Raw genomic sequence first — 17,132 nt, forward strand, 5'->3', positions numbered from 1 at the left:
GCTTTTTAAAATTTTTTTCTTTTTTCTTTTTAGTGATTCACAAAACATTTTGATTTTAGTTTCTCTTAAAAATATTTTTAATGTTTATTTATTTTTGAGAGACAGAGAGAGGCAGAGCACAAGCAGGGAAGGGGCAGAGAGAGAGAGGGAGACACAGAATCCGAAGCAGGCTCCAGGCTTTGAGCTGTCAGCACAGAGCCCGATGCAAGGCTCCAACCCACAAACTGTGAGATCATGACCTGAGCCAAAGTTGAATGCTTAACAGACTGAGTCACCCAGGCACCCCGATTTTAGTTTTTCTTAAAAACAGAAATAAAAGCAGACCTAGCCTGGATAATAAGTCTTTATACTTAGGCAATTAACAAAATATTGCTTTTATTTTATATCTATCTATCTATCTATCATTTATTTACAGAGGAAGGGGTCCACAAAGGTAAAACAGCCTGGGGCTTATGAAGTTATAATATGTATCTGAGTGGCTCTATCACCGTGAATGAATAGCTTAACCAGGTTGAACCTTATTCTCCTAATCTTTAAGGCAGAGCTAACATCTGAGAGGGCTATTACAAGAAACTGGTGAGATGCTATATATAAAGTTCTTCATATAGTGTCATGCACAGTGTTGATGCTCAGTAAGTGTGAAATAGTATTGTTTTAGTAAAAACGGGACATTTGCCTCCATAGTAAAATGGCTAAAGAGCTCCATTTCTCTGTCTCCATTTCTTCCTTTTAACATTGCTGCTGGATGAAGCTGATTGAGAGGGTAGGTAAACCCAATTAGAAGAGTTCTTTATAAAGATAACTGATGGCATTAAACTGAAATGTCTTGTGCTACACAATCAGGTTCCTTAGCTTATACGAAGCCCATGTACTTTATGAACTGTGTGTCAATTTACATTAATTTTTTGTTTTGATGATTGATAAATGAGTGAAAAACTAAATTTTTGACCAAATTCCTAAAAAAGTGACTACAGACAATTTATTTTAATTTGAAAAAGGATTGTGTATAAACCTTACATCTACCATATGAAGTATGCTAGAATTCTTGTGAAAAGTAATTGAAGAAAATAAAATCATAGTATATCTTTCCTTCCCTGGCAGCCAGAGTTTGGGCCAAATAGAAAAAAACCGAAACATTCCTAATTTTATTTGCTGCTTTTTTGATAAAAAGATGATGGAAAGTGAAGGGAAAGAGTGACCTGAACATTAATCTTCTCCAAATAGACTCTGATATAAATGTCAATCTGCACATGGGGACAATGTAGACCTCAAGGTCAGATGGTTTAAGACTCTGTGTAGTTTTCTGTTCCTGCAATTTCTGTTCCTGTTTCTAACCTTCCCAATTCTGGATACTAACTCATTAATCATGCCCTCCTCCAAGTAGAGAATCTAATACTAATAGTATCAAATGGTTTCTTGGCCAGCAGCTTAGACTTACTAACTTTTCATCGTTTTCTTGAGCTCTGATTTGTGGCTGTAAATCTGTTATCTTTCGATTTCAATCCTACTCATGCTAGCATGTGCCATGGTGAGGCTTCTTTGGGGAAAGATACTAAGACTTAAAATATCTTTGGCTCTGACTTATGTACCAACCACCATGTTCAAGAGTTGCTTTCCATATTATCTGCAAGTGTTCTAGAAATAAAACACCTTTTCTGCCCCAAACTCTCCTACTTATGTTGTAAGTTTCTTTCCCCAGGGAAGCCCTGTGCAAATTTAAGAGCCTAGGCTCAGATGTGAGTAAGCCTTCCCTTTCTGTACCCACTCCAGCCAACTTGTGTCACTATTGCTACCTTTAGCCCTATGCCAACTATAAAGCCCTGGCAACATTTTCTTAAACACCAGCTGCTCGCTCCTTGTTTTCTCATTTTCAAACTCTACAGTTCCTTTGAACAGTTCCAAATTACTCAAGTGTGCCAAAACCAATTCAGTCCTTCAGTGAATGTCAGGTTTTCTAGGTAAACATCAGTAACCACCTCTGGTTAGAGGCAATCCCCACCCTGCAACCTCTCTGGCAGATGTTAGTCACAGTGAAAACAAATCTTAGGCCAAAATCTGCCTGCCCTATAAAAGACATTCATTAACAAGCAGACATAATCACAGAACTTTTTAAGCTTAATTAAGAAAGGTTTGTTCTTCTGCCCTCTCAGGTTCACAGATGAGCATCGTCCATGAAAAACACTCAACTCTGAGTAAGGCACAAGAGGTTCTAATGGCAGGATATGCAGGCTTTGTGACTGGAACCAGTGGCAAAATGTCTCTGGATAAAACATCCTAAAGATGGAGTGTTGCACTCTGGGTGTTGATTGTTATTGAGTTCAGTTTTCTCATACTTTATTCATGCAAGGATCTTAAACTCCTCTTTACTTTTCATATATACCAAATCCCATTACTATTACCAACAAAAGGTTATTTCCTATAGGTCTCATGTAAATTAATTAACCCAAAGTGGTTGATTGATAGTGAGACATTTCGTAGGCTAATTAACTCTCTCTAGACTGTTAGTTAAATTTAGTTTGTCCATACACATATGTCATACTACTTATACTGAAATATTTAAAGTTAATCACACCCAGAAAATAAGGCAAACAAACTAGCTGGTGAGAGGATTCTTCAGTAATGTCCTCCATGACTTAATAAATAAAGTCAATGGAATTTGAGGTTATTCAGCTTTACAGATCAGACATACTCCTAGGTAGAAGAGGTTAGTAGAATAGGTATAGGTTTCTTGCAACACTTAAGTCTATGATTCTCTAAAGTCAGTGTTTTTCTTTATCCATTAGGCTTTGTCAGCCTTTTCTAGGATTGTGCTATTTTATGGGCCAGACCCTTTTTCACCGTTACATAAAACCCTAAGAAAAGGCAAAGGAACAGAATAAACAACAACAAAAAAAATAGGAACAGAGCTAGGGAGACACACAGTCACACAGTTCAAGACTGTGATTTGAGCTCCCAGAGGACAAAAAAGAACAAAATGGTAACTGATTCTTTAAAGAGAGGGGATATTAAAGAAGGATCCAAAGCCAGAGTCAGGTGTGAAGTAATAAAGTGGGATCCTGCTTACCAGAACCAAGTATTAGTTGGGAATTAATCTCAACCGAAGAACTCTATTACTTACTACAACTATAAGGACAGATCAGAATGGAACCCCAGGTAGGTTGACTTGAGGTCTGGTCATCAAATTCTAGTTCCAGGATATTCTACATTGTTTTGCTCTAGTTATTTTCTGAGCTTAGGGTGGGATCCATCCTTGGGAGCAGTTAAATGACCTACAAAAATTTTACAGGAACAAAATAGCACCTCCTTGCTTTCCCCCCAAAGTTCTGTCGATTCTTAACTTTGTCTGCGTTAAGAATAGTTAGGTCATTACACTAATATTTTCATGTAGTCATTCAATGTTCCTACTGTATATTTGAAGGAAATCTCTCTATTGCTGCCTCCATGTTTTATTTAGATATCTATAACTTCCACCAAATAATGGTAGAAAAGTCAAAGCTCAAGAGTTCATATTCATCTGTAGAGTGACCAGCATACTAGAATTTGATTTTGAAAAGAATCAATTGTTTGACAATTGGCAGGAAATGATACCTGAATAAAGAATTCAATCTGCTCTTGTTTAATTCAATTTAGTTTTATCTCTGCTTTCAGGTACTTTGGTAAAACTTCAGTCCATGTGAATGATGGTTGTTGTTCTGTTGACTGCATTTGGTAAGTTAAATAGTAGAAATGTTTTAGGACAATTCTGTGACAAAAGAAAAACTGTGCTAAAACACCAGGACATTCCTACATTGAGTGTAGGTAACAATGCACAGCTGACATCAACACAAGTATTTATAGAATTATCAGGGAGGAAGATGTTTATCTGTACAAAACATATTTTTCCACCTCTTCAGGCCAACTTGTTTCAGGATATGACTGATGGCTGGTATAATCATACAGAATATCAATGTTCATTTGACCTAGTCATCCATCCATATACCCATTTATACATTTTTTTCAACAAATTTTTATTGAGAACTCATTACTGTGCTATACAGAAGGGGACACAGAAATAAATCATTCCACTTGGGGAGATGGGTGAACGTATTTTGCCAATGTAGTGTGATAATTTGAGCAGAAGGTGGTATGGGCACAGAGGGGAAGGGCATACACCAATACGGAGGATGTATACAGACCTTTTATTTTAGTTTTTTGGTACAAATCACACATTCTTTCATCAAACTGTTTGTTGAAGAGGCGGTTTTTTTCTGTTTTTAATTTAAAATAAGGCCTACCATAGTGCTTTACATTTTATAAATTATACGCAAAAAATATTTTTCAATTCTTCTTTTGGAAAACAAAAAGATAACTACTTAATTATCCAAATCATTTTTTTGATACTGACTGAACAATATTTCCATAGGAGCTAGCTAGAAAGAAGCCTTTTAAATAGTAATTGTCAAAGGAAGATATAAAAGAACCATCTGTTTATGCAGTTCAATGAACAACTCTTTCACTTAGTTCACTTAGTTCAGAGGCTGGAAAATTTTTTGTCTTAAAGGATCAGATGGAAATGTTTCAGGCTTTGTGGGCACATGGATTCTATTGCAACTACTGGGTTCTGCCATTATAGCACAAAGGAGCTATTAGATAATACATAAATAAATGCACATGGCTATGACCCAGTAAACTTTCATACACAAAAGCAGGTGGCAGAACATATTTGTGCAACAGCTATTTACTGGCTCCTGTCTTAACTAACTAGTCCTATGGTAATTACTATAGTACTTATCATGCTATAAATGTGTGCATATACAGATATATAAATATTCCTTTAGTTATATATTTAAGTAGAAAACATTTCTCTGAACATACACTTGGATTTATAGGGATAAAGAACAGATGAACAGTTCATTTGACTCAAGACCTTAAGATATAGCAATAAGTGATTCGAAAGGATAATTATCATTTGTAATAAAATTCCTAAGAAAATTAGTCTCTTAGCAGATAAGGAGAATTTTTATAAAATAAGAATATATAAGTGATAAAAGGCATCTTATAGTTCATCCACTGCAACTCCTTCGTGACAAAGATCTTATAGAATAATTGTTGATTTTGCATCCACATGGTTCAGCTATAGGGCAGCTAATTAATCCTATATCCCAGCTAAATAAGAATGCATCATCCCATTCTAGGCAGAGAATACTAAGGCAAGGTTTATTGGAATTCTCTATTCTTGAACACTGGAAAACACATGTATATGGTCTTATCCTTTGAAGTCGAGAATCCATTGACCTCTATAATTACCAAACACCACTGGATAAGCAGAAACAGCCTTCCGTGTTGTGAACCAATACATTGTTAACTTTCTTATCATTTTCTTTTGCGGGTCTACCTTGATCAAACTACTTTCCAGCACCTTGCTATCAATAACATGTACTTTCTTCTCATTTCTCATGACATGTCTTCAGCCATTAATTCTCCATAGACTCTATGAATGTGGCAACAATCCAAGTGACTGAATTGCAGTATTTATTTTCAGAAATATGAAAAATTTTTAAATGTTTTTATTTATTTTTGAAGGGGAGAGAGAGAGAGAGAGACAGCATGACAGCATGAGTGGGGGAGGAGCAGAGAGAGAGGGAGACACAGAATTCGAAGCAGGCTCCAGGCTCTGAGCTGTCAGCACAGAGCCTCACGCAGGGCTCGAACTACTGAGCTGTGAGATCATGACCTGAGCCGAAGTCGGACGCTTAACCACCCAGGCACCCCTGAAATGTTTTAAAAGTAACATTACACATTTAAACCTATGTGTGCTATACATTCATTTATTCCTTCATTTTTTTTTTTCACAACAGCTATTTATTGAGTGCGTACTCTAAGTCAGGCAGTGCACTAATTGCAGGGGATACAATTTTAAGTAAAAATAAGCATGGTCTCTGAACTCCTGTAACATATAGCATAGTTGGTTAACAGATGTTAATAATCACACACAATGATAAACAGAGACATGAAAGACAGAGACAAATCCCCAACAGAAAGTACATATAATAAAAGAATCTAATGGAGACTGGCGGGTAGAGGATATGTCAGGGAGACTTCTTGAGTAAGTGCTTCCTAATTTTTTATATGAAGGATGAACAGGTGTGTAGATGGGCCAGGAGCTTTCCAGCAGAGAGAACTTGTGCTACAATGCCTTATGGCAGGAGAAGAAATGACAGTAGGAAGCCAAGTACATTCCAGGAACTGAAAGGCTGGTGTTTATGGAGCAAAGAAAACAACGGTTCAAGGCCAGGCAGGAGTCAAGGCATCCAGGACAAAGGCCATGATAAGGATCTTCATCTTGACCTTACAAGAAATAGGAAATACCTGAAGGATTTTAAGTTTTGCAGTGATATGAACAGGTCTGTTATTTTGGAAAGATCACTCAGACCACTACATGGAGGCCAGCCTGGAACATCAACATGAATAAGGGGAGAACAGGAGCTACAGTGAACATTTATGAACTCTTTGACACATACTTGCATTAATTTTTTAATTTATTCAATTATTTATCCATTCATTTATTCTTCTATTAACACTTACTGAACCCCTACAATATGAGAAGCGTGGTAAGGGATAGAAAAAAAAAAGAGACAAATCATAGTCCCATCTCTAGTCCCTCAAGAGCTTATTAAAAACTTATATAGTTTTCTTCTCACAATGTGAATGTTAAATTGTTATAGTGGTTTGTATTTGAATGATGTTGATGGACTATCTAAAAGCAGTTTGAACCTAGAAATTTTTGGTCCAGTGAGTTGTGTAATGACAATAGCATAATTCGTATTAAAATCCATGACTAACTAGCCTTTCCTACCTTGTTGAAAAAATCTCTGAAAGTGGCTTTGAAATTTGTGCACTCTATATTTAGGTCAGAGTCAATTTCTTTTGTTTTTCTTTATGAAATAGAGATAGGGAGATATATTCCTAACATGAATTTCTATTCAGAACCAGTCTTCTTACCCATCTCTCTTCAACTTGAACATCTAGCACTTGCTGGGCCAGTTAGATGTCTTTTTTCACCCCTTCTCTTTTTATCATTTTTCATTCCATTTATAGGACCTGTTGGATGTTTGGCAATGTGAGTTCCTGTTGGAATTTAATGAATACCACCACCCCTTTCTCCTGCCACCACCCCTCTCCCCCCAAACTCCCATTGCCACCACTTTCAATGTCTGGCCACCATGGGGATAATGAACTATTTTGAACTATTTGTCAAAAATAACCTCAGACTTTGTCTCAATCCCTCTGAGTGCTTAGATACAGAAAGACAGCAAAGGACCATTAAGAGATGGAAACAAATCACAGATATTACCAAAGATCAATTGGTTCAGACTTAAGCAAGTGACCATTTATATGCTGTGATTTCAAGATCTTTAAGAAAGTCTCCTCTGCCTGAAAATATTTTATGTGCCACTCCATCATTCCATAGTTGGTATTTTAAAAAGATACATAGGGGCACCTAAGTTGTTCAGTTGGTTAAGCATCCAACTCATGGTTTAGAATCAGGTCATGATCTCATGGTTCGTGGGATCAAGCCCCACATCAGGCTCTGCACTGACAGCATGAAGTCTGCTTGGGATTCTCTCTCTCTCTCTCTCTCTCTCTCTGCTCTTCCCCTGCTTGCTCGCTCTCTCTCTCTCTCAAAATAAATAAATGGACAATTCAAAAAGAAGAAGCACAAAGACACACAACGAAATTTCCTTTTCATCTTTCAAAAGTCAGACCAAGTTATTTTGTGATTATATATCACCCCAAATTTTAGAGACTTAAAACAAATGTTTATTTGTAGTTCACACTATAATCCAATGAAGGTCAGCTAGGCCTTTGATCTTTGTTGTCCTCACTCAAGGTCCCACTTAGTGACCAACATATAGAGTTCTCACTGGCCACAAGCAGACAGTAGGGCAGGAGGCAGCACGGTGAATCTGACACTGGCTCATTCAGCCTCCATCTAGAAATGCCCCATGTCTCCTGCTTTTCATTGATCAGAGAAGCAAGTTTCATTGCCACCTGTAATTTCAAGGAGAGTGAAGTAATTCAATCTGTTCATACACCTAGGCTGCAAAATGGCACTGTTTGCTGGGTGGCACTAATGTCTGTCGTAAGTCTCTTTGAAAATATCTCTCTTCAAAAGGAAATCATTTTAAGTATTAATTTGTTATCTCCTAACTCATAATGCCGAGTTCCTTTATTTCTTGCTTCCAAATGAGTAGCATAAAGATACAGCTACCGAGAAGTTACACATACACAAAAAGGAAGAGCAGCTTGTAACCATATTTTAATCGAGGGTATGACTAGGACGATAGCAGGAAGCTTCTATGTTGATTACTGACTATGGTTCTCTGCATATTACAGATATGGATCTCTTTCAAACTGAAGATTCAACCTATGGCAATTTCTTTGTTGCAGGCAAACCAGGAGCCAATTCAAAAGAGAAAGTCACCTGACTTTTCTATTCAATTCATACAGCGAATCAATAAAATACACTTGAGCAGATTTGATACATGACTTACACAGAGACCTACACACCAAAACACAGACAGGGATACCCATGCCTTGGCAGGGCCGGCATTCACATTTCTATGCCTAAAAAGACACTTCCTTATCCATATCTATTCTTCTAACACACCTTCTTCCATATGCCAAAAGACAAGTGTACACGCAAATGCAGACTTATGCTGTGCATGAATCTTACTGAGAAATGGAGAGGAAAAGGGAACGATAGAGAACTAATAAAAGAGGGACGTGCCGGCCAAGCTGGAATGAAAAGGAGGGCATGGTATACTAAAAAGAGGATGAGGAAAAAAGCGCAGGAAAAAAAAAAGAGAGAGAGAGAATGAGGGAAATAATGCATTCATGAGAAAATAAAAGACACCATAAGAGAATGTGGGGAGATGAGGGTTTTGACTGACTGCTCTGCAAAGGTGGGCACGTGAATGTCACTGGGAAAGAGCGGACGGGAACAGATGGAAAAAGATGAGTCAGAAGATTCAATAAATTTAATAGCATCTCATCTCATCTACTACATGTCGAGGCAGTGAACTAACAGCTTTCAAATACTTCAGTAACATCAGCAAACACTGTGTAGTATTGCCTATGACCCAGATGCTGTCCTGTGCACAAATATCAACTTGCAGAGTATTCACAAAGATCATGTGAGGCGGACTCACAATTACTCTTACTCTACAGGTAAGAAAACTAAGGCGTAGCAAAGTGAAGGAATTAATCCAAGGTTGCATGGTGGGTAAATAGTAGAACTAGGATGTGAACTAGGATGTGAACCTCGCACCAGGATCGGAATTCTTAACGATAACTGCTTTTTGTACTGCATCTCATTTCCTTGGAAGAAAGTACCATGGTTCTCATGTCCATATGAAGGCACAGATGCTCACGTAGGCACTTATTTATTCATTCGGTTGTTCACCCATTCATTGATTCCTCAAGAATCTCTTGAGAGATGATATATGCCCAGTTCTGTGCTAGACACTTGGTAGGTAAAGATAATTGAGTTGAGTTCATTGCTTTCAAAGGGCTTACAGGCTAATAGGGTAAGATAGAAAAGTTAGTAAATAAGTTCAATGGGGTGGTCTTTAGGTTTCATGTTAAATGCCTGTACTAAGTCCAGCAGGAGTACAAAGGATGGGGTGGGCAATTTTATCTGGAAGGGTAAGAAGTAGTTTGTAGGGCTGAGGCCTGAAGTGTCACCATGCAGACGGTGGCATATTCCAGTTGAAAGGGGGAATGGGAACCAAGAGCATAGAGGCATGAAATATTTAGTTGTTGACAGAAACATAGACATTTTCCTTTGCAGGGAGCAAAGAGGACAGAGTGATGTTGAAAAATTAATGCTGGGGTGCCTGGGGGGCTCCGTCGAGTGCCTGGCTTCAGCTCAGGTCACGATCTCGCAGTTTGTGAGTTCGAGTCCCGCATCGGGCTCTGTGCTAAGAGCTCAGAGCCTGGAGCCTGCTTGGGATTCCATGTCTCCCCTCTCTCTCTCTGTCCCTCCCCTGCTTGCACTCTGTCTTTCTCTCTCAAAAATAATAAACATTAAAAAAATTTAAAAAAAAATAATGGTGATTATGGAGGGTGTATGTGTATACACACGTGCACATGTCTGACAAGATGTGTGCAGAAAGAGCAGAGTTGAGGCTGGAGATATAAACAGTACACTGGTGATATGCAAAGGAGCTCACACCTTATACTTTTATCAAGAAAGGATTTTAGATGATCAAATGGCACTATCAAATTGGTTTAGGAAGACTCATGTTGGCCCTATAGAAAGCCAATTAGAGAAAGCAGAGATTGGAGGAGAGAAACTAGTTAGCAAGCTACTGCTTACTTGTAATGCAGTAGTTCAAGCAAGGAAGGGGCTAAGGCTATGGAATTGGTAATAAAGGGAATGGATCAGAGACAATGGATAGATAGGAGGCATTTTCTCAGCAACAGCAAATGAGTGGTGGTGGTGGTGGTGGTGGTGGTGGTGGTGGTGGTGGCTGTGTGTGTGTGTGTGTGTGTGTGTGTGTGTCTGTTGACAAAAAAGAGTCTAGAATGACTCTCAGTTTTCAGGATTTTGGTGGCAGGATGGTGCTAAGATAGAGAACACCAGTGGAGATTCTTTTTGAGAAAAAAAAATGTCTATTGGTGATGCATAGTGAGCTTTTAGAGATAGAGAGCTTTGAGACTTTTCAGTAGATATTATAGCCGAGGCTACCCAGGGTCATGCCTCTGGTACCAAGACTCCCAATTTGTATTCTAAAGTGCTTAACTCTACAAAGAAATCAGCAATTATTTATTGTGCATCTATGAGCAAGTCCCTTTGGCAAATACAAAGAGGTTTGTAGCAAGGAGAAATGATCTCCATATTATTATTTAAAATCACTTGATATCCATAATTAATTTGCCATGGCATGATTCACTTTTTCTTAGAAGTAATTGGTTTCTATTTTCTCTTTCATGTCTTTTTAACTGACCACTAAATACTCATAGCCTGATTATATTTTTAATTTATTTCTTTGCAATTCATATACTCTCTCTTCCTCTCAAGATGGAATACTTTTGATGCTAAAAATAATGATATTGAAATAATCCTTCATTTGGGACCAATCCTAGCCCACTTGAAATGTATGTTAATGGGCTCAAATAGGGTCCTGGATTCCTTCTATCCTCTGATTTTGTTGTTTTTGTTATTAGCTTCTTCTGCATAATTTTGGCTGATGAGGTATTATTCAGAAAATATCCATATCATACAGGGGCCCCCGGTTGGCTCAGTCGGTTGAGCTTCTGACTTTGGCTCAGGTCATGAACTTGTGGTTTGTCACTTTGAGACCAGTTCTATGCTGACAGCTCTGAGCCTGGAGCCTACTTTGGGTTCTGTGTCTCCCTCTCTCTCTGTTCTTCCCCCTCTCACACTCTGTCTCTCTCTCTCAAAAATAAAGATTAAAAAACTAAAAAAAGAAAAGAAAAGAAAAGATCCATATAAAACAGGAATTGTTTTCATTCTGGACATGAACTTTCCCAGTCCTGGGAGTTCTTAAGTGTCCTAGAAAATGCTTACTTATGTTCTTAGTAATAATCCATTTATTAATTATTATATGGGAACAACTAAATTTGTAAATCATTAATTAAATGTAAAGCTTCCAGTCTCGCATTCTTTTTCTTAAGCTGCATGTTACTCCTAAGTGAAGATAGTGTGAGTTTTTAGAGTATAGGTAGAAGCCTTGGTCTTATGTTACTTCATGCTTTTCAATTTGCTGTAAGCTCTCTGAGGGTAGAGACCATGCCTTAATCATTATTATATCCAGAGTGGTACAGAATAGAGTGTCTGGTAAATTGCAGATACTCAGCAAGAATTGTTGAATGAATATTTGGCTATTATTCACAGATTTACACTGCCTTCATAACACCACCATGTTAACAGTTAAATATCTTGCCCAAAGCTTCAATGGTATGGTAGTTAAGCATGAAGACTATGGAGCCATATTACTGGACTCTACCAGGAGGAGACTTTCAGCCAGATTAAGCTTTCTGTGCCTCAATTTTTCATCAGTGAAATGGGAATAATAAAAACCTAATCCTTACTTGTTAAGATTAAATAAGTAAATACATGCAAAATATTTGGAATGGGATCTATTTATTATACAAGTGAAGATATTTTAAGTTTATTTTTATTATTCATTACTGTAATTTTTATAAAACATGCCTCAGAGGGAAAAGCTGCCAATCACATAGCTTCAGGAAAGGCACAGTAAATTTTTGTTTTGCGTTACTGGAATGTTATCTTTGTTTTTGGAAGTAGTCGAATAACTTGAAAATAAATTTTATCTACAATTTCACAAAATGAAGGTAAACGGATTTCCTTACAAATTACTCTTTATAAGTGTTTGATGTAAGTAGTTTTCAAAATCTCAGAAACCACCAGGATGTCCTGAATGCATTATATACTTGATTTGCAACTTAGGTAAGGATCTGCAAACTTACTTTATTAACAGAGTTAGCCTGCTTGAAGAAGGTGATATGCATACTATATCCAAGCTAGTATACATGATATATTTAGTTCTAATGAAATGTGATCTAAATGCATTGGTGTAAGAGAGTAGTTTTGGAATTATTTGTTTATAAGGCTGGTTACTCCCCCTTTCCAGCTGTTTCTTCTTTCAGAAGCTTGGAGTCTAGTGCACACATTAGAACCGTTCATCTAAATTCAACTTACAGGGAAAAAATGGAGCTTGACCAAACCAGTTTTGACCTAAGAATTACCAAATTGGTATTTGCTCTAGCTTTTGTTTGTTTGTCTGCTTGTTTTGTTTTTAATGATAATGTGGCCAATATATGAGAGCAGACTAGTACTCCAAGCAAACTTTGAAATTAGTAAAGCATTCTGGGGAAAAGTACAGGATAGTATTTAATTCTGTGAAAACAGGAAAATTTATGCTTTGGTTCTTAATTTTTCACAAATTTATATTCTCATTCAAATGGATGACACAGATGGGAAGGTGTAGTTAAAGTGTACATAAATTTATTAGAATACATGCTTAGAATAGAATAAATTTATTGTGGAATACATGCTTATATTTTAAAATTTGTAAATATAGTGAAAGGCTATTCTTGTTGAATTCTGGTACTTCTTTTCAAAGTATGTTAAAATCACCCTGATTAAGTTATGTTAGTGAGACTAAATGCATTTTGTACAAATGCATTATATAAATGCTATTCTCATTAAAATGCTTATGCCTATTTTTATGAGTTTAGATACCTATCTTCCTACAGATAAATATCTGTATATCTGTATGCATGTATTTGTGTATATTACATATATGTGTGTGTGCATTATATATAATATACACATATTACCTTATGGAACTTAAAGATTTATGAGGTCGCCTAGGGCATATAGAGTGGGAGTTCCCTGGAACAGTAGTGCAAAGTCTATATAGCTGGGCCCTAAAAGGGAAAACTCTACAAAATGTCTGTTCAAGAGCACAAATGGTTTTATAATGAATTTTTAAACTGTACAATATTGTAAGATATCAGGAAAGAAAAATCAAACAAAACCAAGATCTTGCTAATTCCTTGCCTTTCTTTTATTCTTGTTCCTCATAGGGAAATCCTCTTTCAGATTTGGGAGTTAAAGATGAGGAATATCTAAGAAGTGACCTGTACCTCCCAATCTAATCTGTGGGAGGGTAATTCAAACAAATTCAAACAGGAGGTTTTGCACTGCCCTAGCCTGAGCAGGAACGAATTTAGATTTACTGGCAACCAATTAGTTGTCAATTCTTCTACAGGACTGGTTGCCTTAAGACATGCTCCAGAAGGAGTGGGTAGGAAGAGCTTAGTCACGACCTACCCAGGCTGGCTCTCAAATCACAGTTCACTGTGCTCCATCACAGAGAGGAGAAAAAAATCAGACTGGATTTATTAGATATTTGTGGGACAATCCTAGAAGATATTCAGCTGGACTAGCAACACAGTGAAATACCAGTAAAGATACAGCAGTAAAAGTAGAGGTCCACTGCCTGCAATCAGCTTTTCTGATTTTCATTTCTTTTAAGGTGCTTTGAAGTTTAAATCACAGCTACCCAACTTCAGTAAAATTGCAAAACATTTTGTGGGGAAGAACTAAAAATTATGGTTTATTTTGTATTTTAATTTTTAAAATATTTATTTTTGAGAGAGAGAGAGAGAGAGAGAGAGAGAGAGACAGCGCCAGAGGGGTAGGGGCAGACAGAGAAGGAGACACAGAATCCCAAGCAGGCTCCAGGCTCTGAGCTATCAGCACAGAGCCTGGGCTGGAACTCATGAACCACGAGATCACAACCTGGGCCGAAGTCAGATGCTTAACCGACTGAGCCACCTAGGCGTCCCTAAAAATTACGGTTTATAATGAAATTTTGGAATCTAGTTTTTACTGAGTCTGTCTCAAGTAAGTGCATAGTCAAATCTATAGCCAGTTCTAACATACAGTTAAAAAAGTAAACAAATGGTGAAAATCATCCCAAATAGCACGAACTTTGTCAAGTTCCATGTAAATGGGTCATATGGCAATGAGATTACAAATTTATTAAGGGCGCTAAAGGGAAAGGCTAATTTTTTAGGACAAATCATCCAAATAGATACAGATTTTGAGATAAAACAAACCTAAATACTGTAACTCAGCATTAGAATCCGGGGGTCGGGGGGGAATACTATAGTGGTAAATATGAAAATAATCTATGAAGATATTTATAAAAATTGTGACATTGATAAAAGAGAAGTTTTGTTGGAGCATAGCAATTAAGGTCAGGAAGAAACCACGAGCTGTTCAACTTCCATTATCAAAATATAAACAATTTAGTAGTAATGTAAATGGCAAAGTGATAGAGATCTTAATGAAGACTGACTTACAGAAATGGAAAATGGGAAAATACAGCAGGAAGTAAAGTGTTCACACCAGTAGATGTTTAGATTCCCTAGTTGCAAGGTTTTAAATGGCAAGCTTTTTATCTTTGTGAATTTCAATTAGATTCTGCAAGGGAAAGTCAGGAAGGGAATATTAATGATGGAGGAGAAAGCTGGGTGGTGTTCCATTCTTCACAGAGCCAGCTACATAAGAGAGCAAATGTTTGTTTAGGCGGTAGCATATTCAATGCTCATTCAGAAAGTGGTGATTAATAGGTTAAAGAGAACAGCTTGAAATATTTACAAGGTAAAGGTTTTACTCTCCTCACATATTTTCAAGGCAAAGCTAAAATTGACTGTAGATTAGCAGTGCCCGTTGTTATGAAAATTGCACCATCTAGGAAAAACGTCTGAATTTCTGGTTCATAACTAACGAAATTGAAGTGTTTGGCACATATTGACTCCAAGTGTAATATGAGAAAAACGTATCAGCATACTTCTCTTTTGTCCCCTTTTAAAGTGTCTAACGTTTATAACAACTTCTTGAAGAGATAAACACCCGATCTGTCTTGCCTTAGTAAGATACAAGCATAACATTGTTATGTGCAGTACAAAAAGGAAAAGGTCTTTCTTTCTCTCTCTCTTTTTTTTTTTTTTTTTTTTTTTTTTTTTTGGTTTTTGGTTCAAGTTGCACGTTTGGATTTTATCGCCTCAGATAAAACAGAAGAGAAAGGAGACAGATGAAACACAACGCTTAAAGTGCACTGTAGGACTGGAATTACAACAGGTCCCTCCACCACCAAAAAGCCCTACAGGGGGAAAAACTCAAACCCCACTACACTACATCTCCTTCCCGCCCCCTTACCCCCCCCCCCCCCACAAAGAATTGCAGACGTAGTAGAAACACAACAGGTACCTTTTTGCTTGGGGTGGTGGTGGTGCGGGGTTGCAGAATGTAAACTTTTTTAGAGCTGTGGATTGAATTTGATCACCACGAAGGGAGGACGCCTGTGAATAGACGTTGGGGAAAAGAATGGTTGAGAGTGAGCGGGAGGTTTCCCCAGGTGCATAATCTGCAGACGGACTTTCCCGACCGGCTGGAGGGAGGTCTCCAGCCCTCAGGGCTTTGTAGGGAAACTGGTGCTGACTGCAGGAGTGTGAAGGAATGAGTGGTGTATCAAGACGGCTCAGGAAATCAAAGAAACTTCCTGCTGTCTGATTCCACGCAACATGCGTTGAACTTGCTCCTGCGTGGACGCGCTGATGACTAAGTACAGGCTGATTAGAGTCCCCTCGCCCTCCAGCGGGAGTGGTATCTCTTTACCTCTCCTCAGCAGCCACGTCGCTCCAGAGCCAGGGGATGTTGGGGGGCGGGCGGCAGGGCGAGGCCCCGGGGATCTAGGGCCGCGCACACTGCGTTCCCGACTCTGCACCAACACCCACCGGCAGCCCCCCCCCCCCCAGGAACCCCGGGGCCTCGGGGGGAGCCCCAGCGGGCTGCCGCCGGGAGCAGTCCCGGGTAGAGCGTGGGCTCCGTTCCTCCGGCGAGGCGTGGGCGCGGGCAGCAGCACTCGGGGCGCACCGGGGAGCTCGCCGCCGCCCCGGGCTGTGCCGCTGTAGGTGCCCGGCGGGCGACTGGGCGGTTACCTTGGACTGGGGCGGGGGTGTGTGTGGGGGGGACCTGCGTTCCCGGGAACCTCGCTAGCCCTCCTCCCGGGCCTGGCTCCTCCTCCTCCAGGCGTGGGGCTCGTGCCCGCAACTGCCTGCGCGCACCGCGCCTGGGCTCGCGTCCCCCCCTCCCCGCCCGCTCCTGCCAACGCTTCCCCTCCTCCTCTTCCTCCTCCTCCGCCCATCACCGCCACTACGGACGCCTTCGCCTCCATCTACTCCCCGCGCCGCGGCCGTCGCTCTCCGCGCTCGCTCCGACTTCCACCAGCCCATCGCTGCCCGCTCGCTCGGCTGCTGCAGTCGCTCTCTTCTCTCTCTCTCTCTCTCTCTCTCTCTCACGCTCTCTCTCGCTCTCCCTCAAGTTTCCCGTCTCCTCAGATCAGGGCAAAGGGAGGAAAACACCCGATTCTGCCTGCTGTCTCAGGTAAGGTCGCGCACGTTGGCCCCAGCAGGGACCCCTTGGCGCCTGCCTTTGCCTCGCGTGCCTGCCTCGTCTTCCCCACCCCACTCTCCGATGCTCCCTGCAACCCGAGGCGGTTCAGCTCGCCTCCTCCTCCCCAACACGT

At 39.5% G+C, this 17,132-nt stretch overlaps 1 protein-coding gene and 1 long non-coding RNA gene across 4 annotated transcripts in view; one reads left to right on the forward strand and one right to left on the reverse strand.

Moving 5' to 3' along the window:
* Positions 1 to 4,158: 4,158 nt before the first annotated feature.
* Positions 4,159 to 16,697, reverse strand: LOC131507640 (uncharacterized). Its single transcript, XR_009259605.1, has 3 exons — positions 16,546 to 16,697; positions 15,815 to 15,906; positions 4,159 to 6,327 (listed from the first exon to the last, which is right to left on the reverse strand). It is a non-coding gene; the product is annotated as an uncharacterized LOC131507640 (long non-coding RNA).
* The window catches only part of GABRA2 (gamma-aminobutyric acid type A receptor subunit alpha2), a 128,181-nt gene continuing 127,745 nt past the window's right edge, over positions 16,697 to 17,132 (forward strand). For 2 of the 3 annotated variants that reach the window (XM_058722706.1, XM_058722707.1), the window contains exon 1: positions 16,697 to 16,990. The gene's annotated coding sequence lies outside the window, so the exon portion shown is untranslated. The remainder of the gene's footprint in view (positions 16,991 to 17,132) is intronic. The other variant, XM_058722704.1, reaches the window with a different exon arrangement.

The sequence above is a fragment of the Neofelis nebulosa genome, chromosome 3 (assembly GCF_028018385.1).
Source record: "Neofelis nebulosa isolate mNeoNeb1 chromosome 3, mNeoNeb1.pri, whole genome shotgun sequence".
NCBI classification, from domain to species: Eukaryota; Metazoa; Chordata; class Mammalia; order Carnivora; family Felidae; genus Neofelis; species Neofelis nebulosa.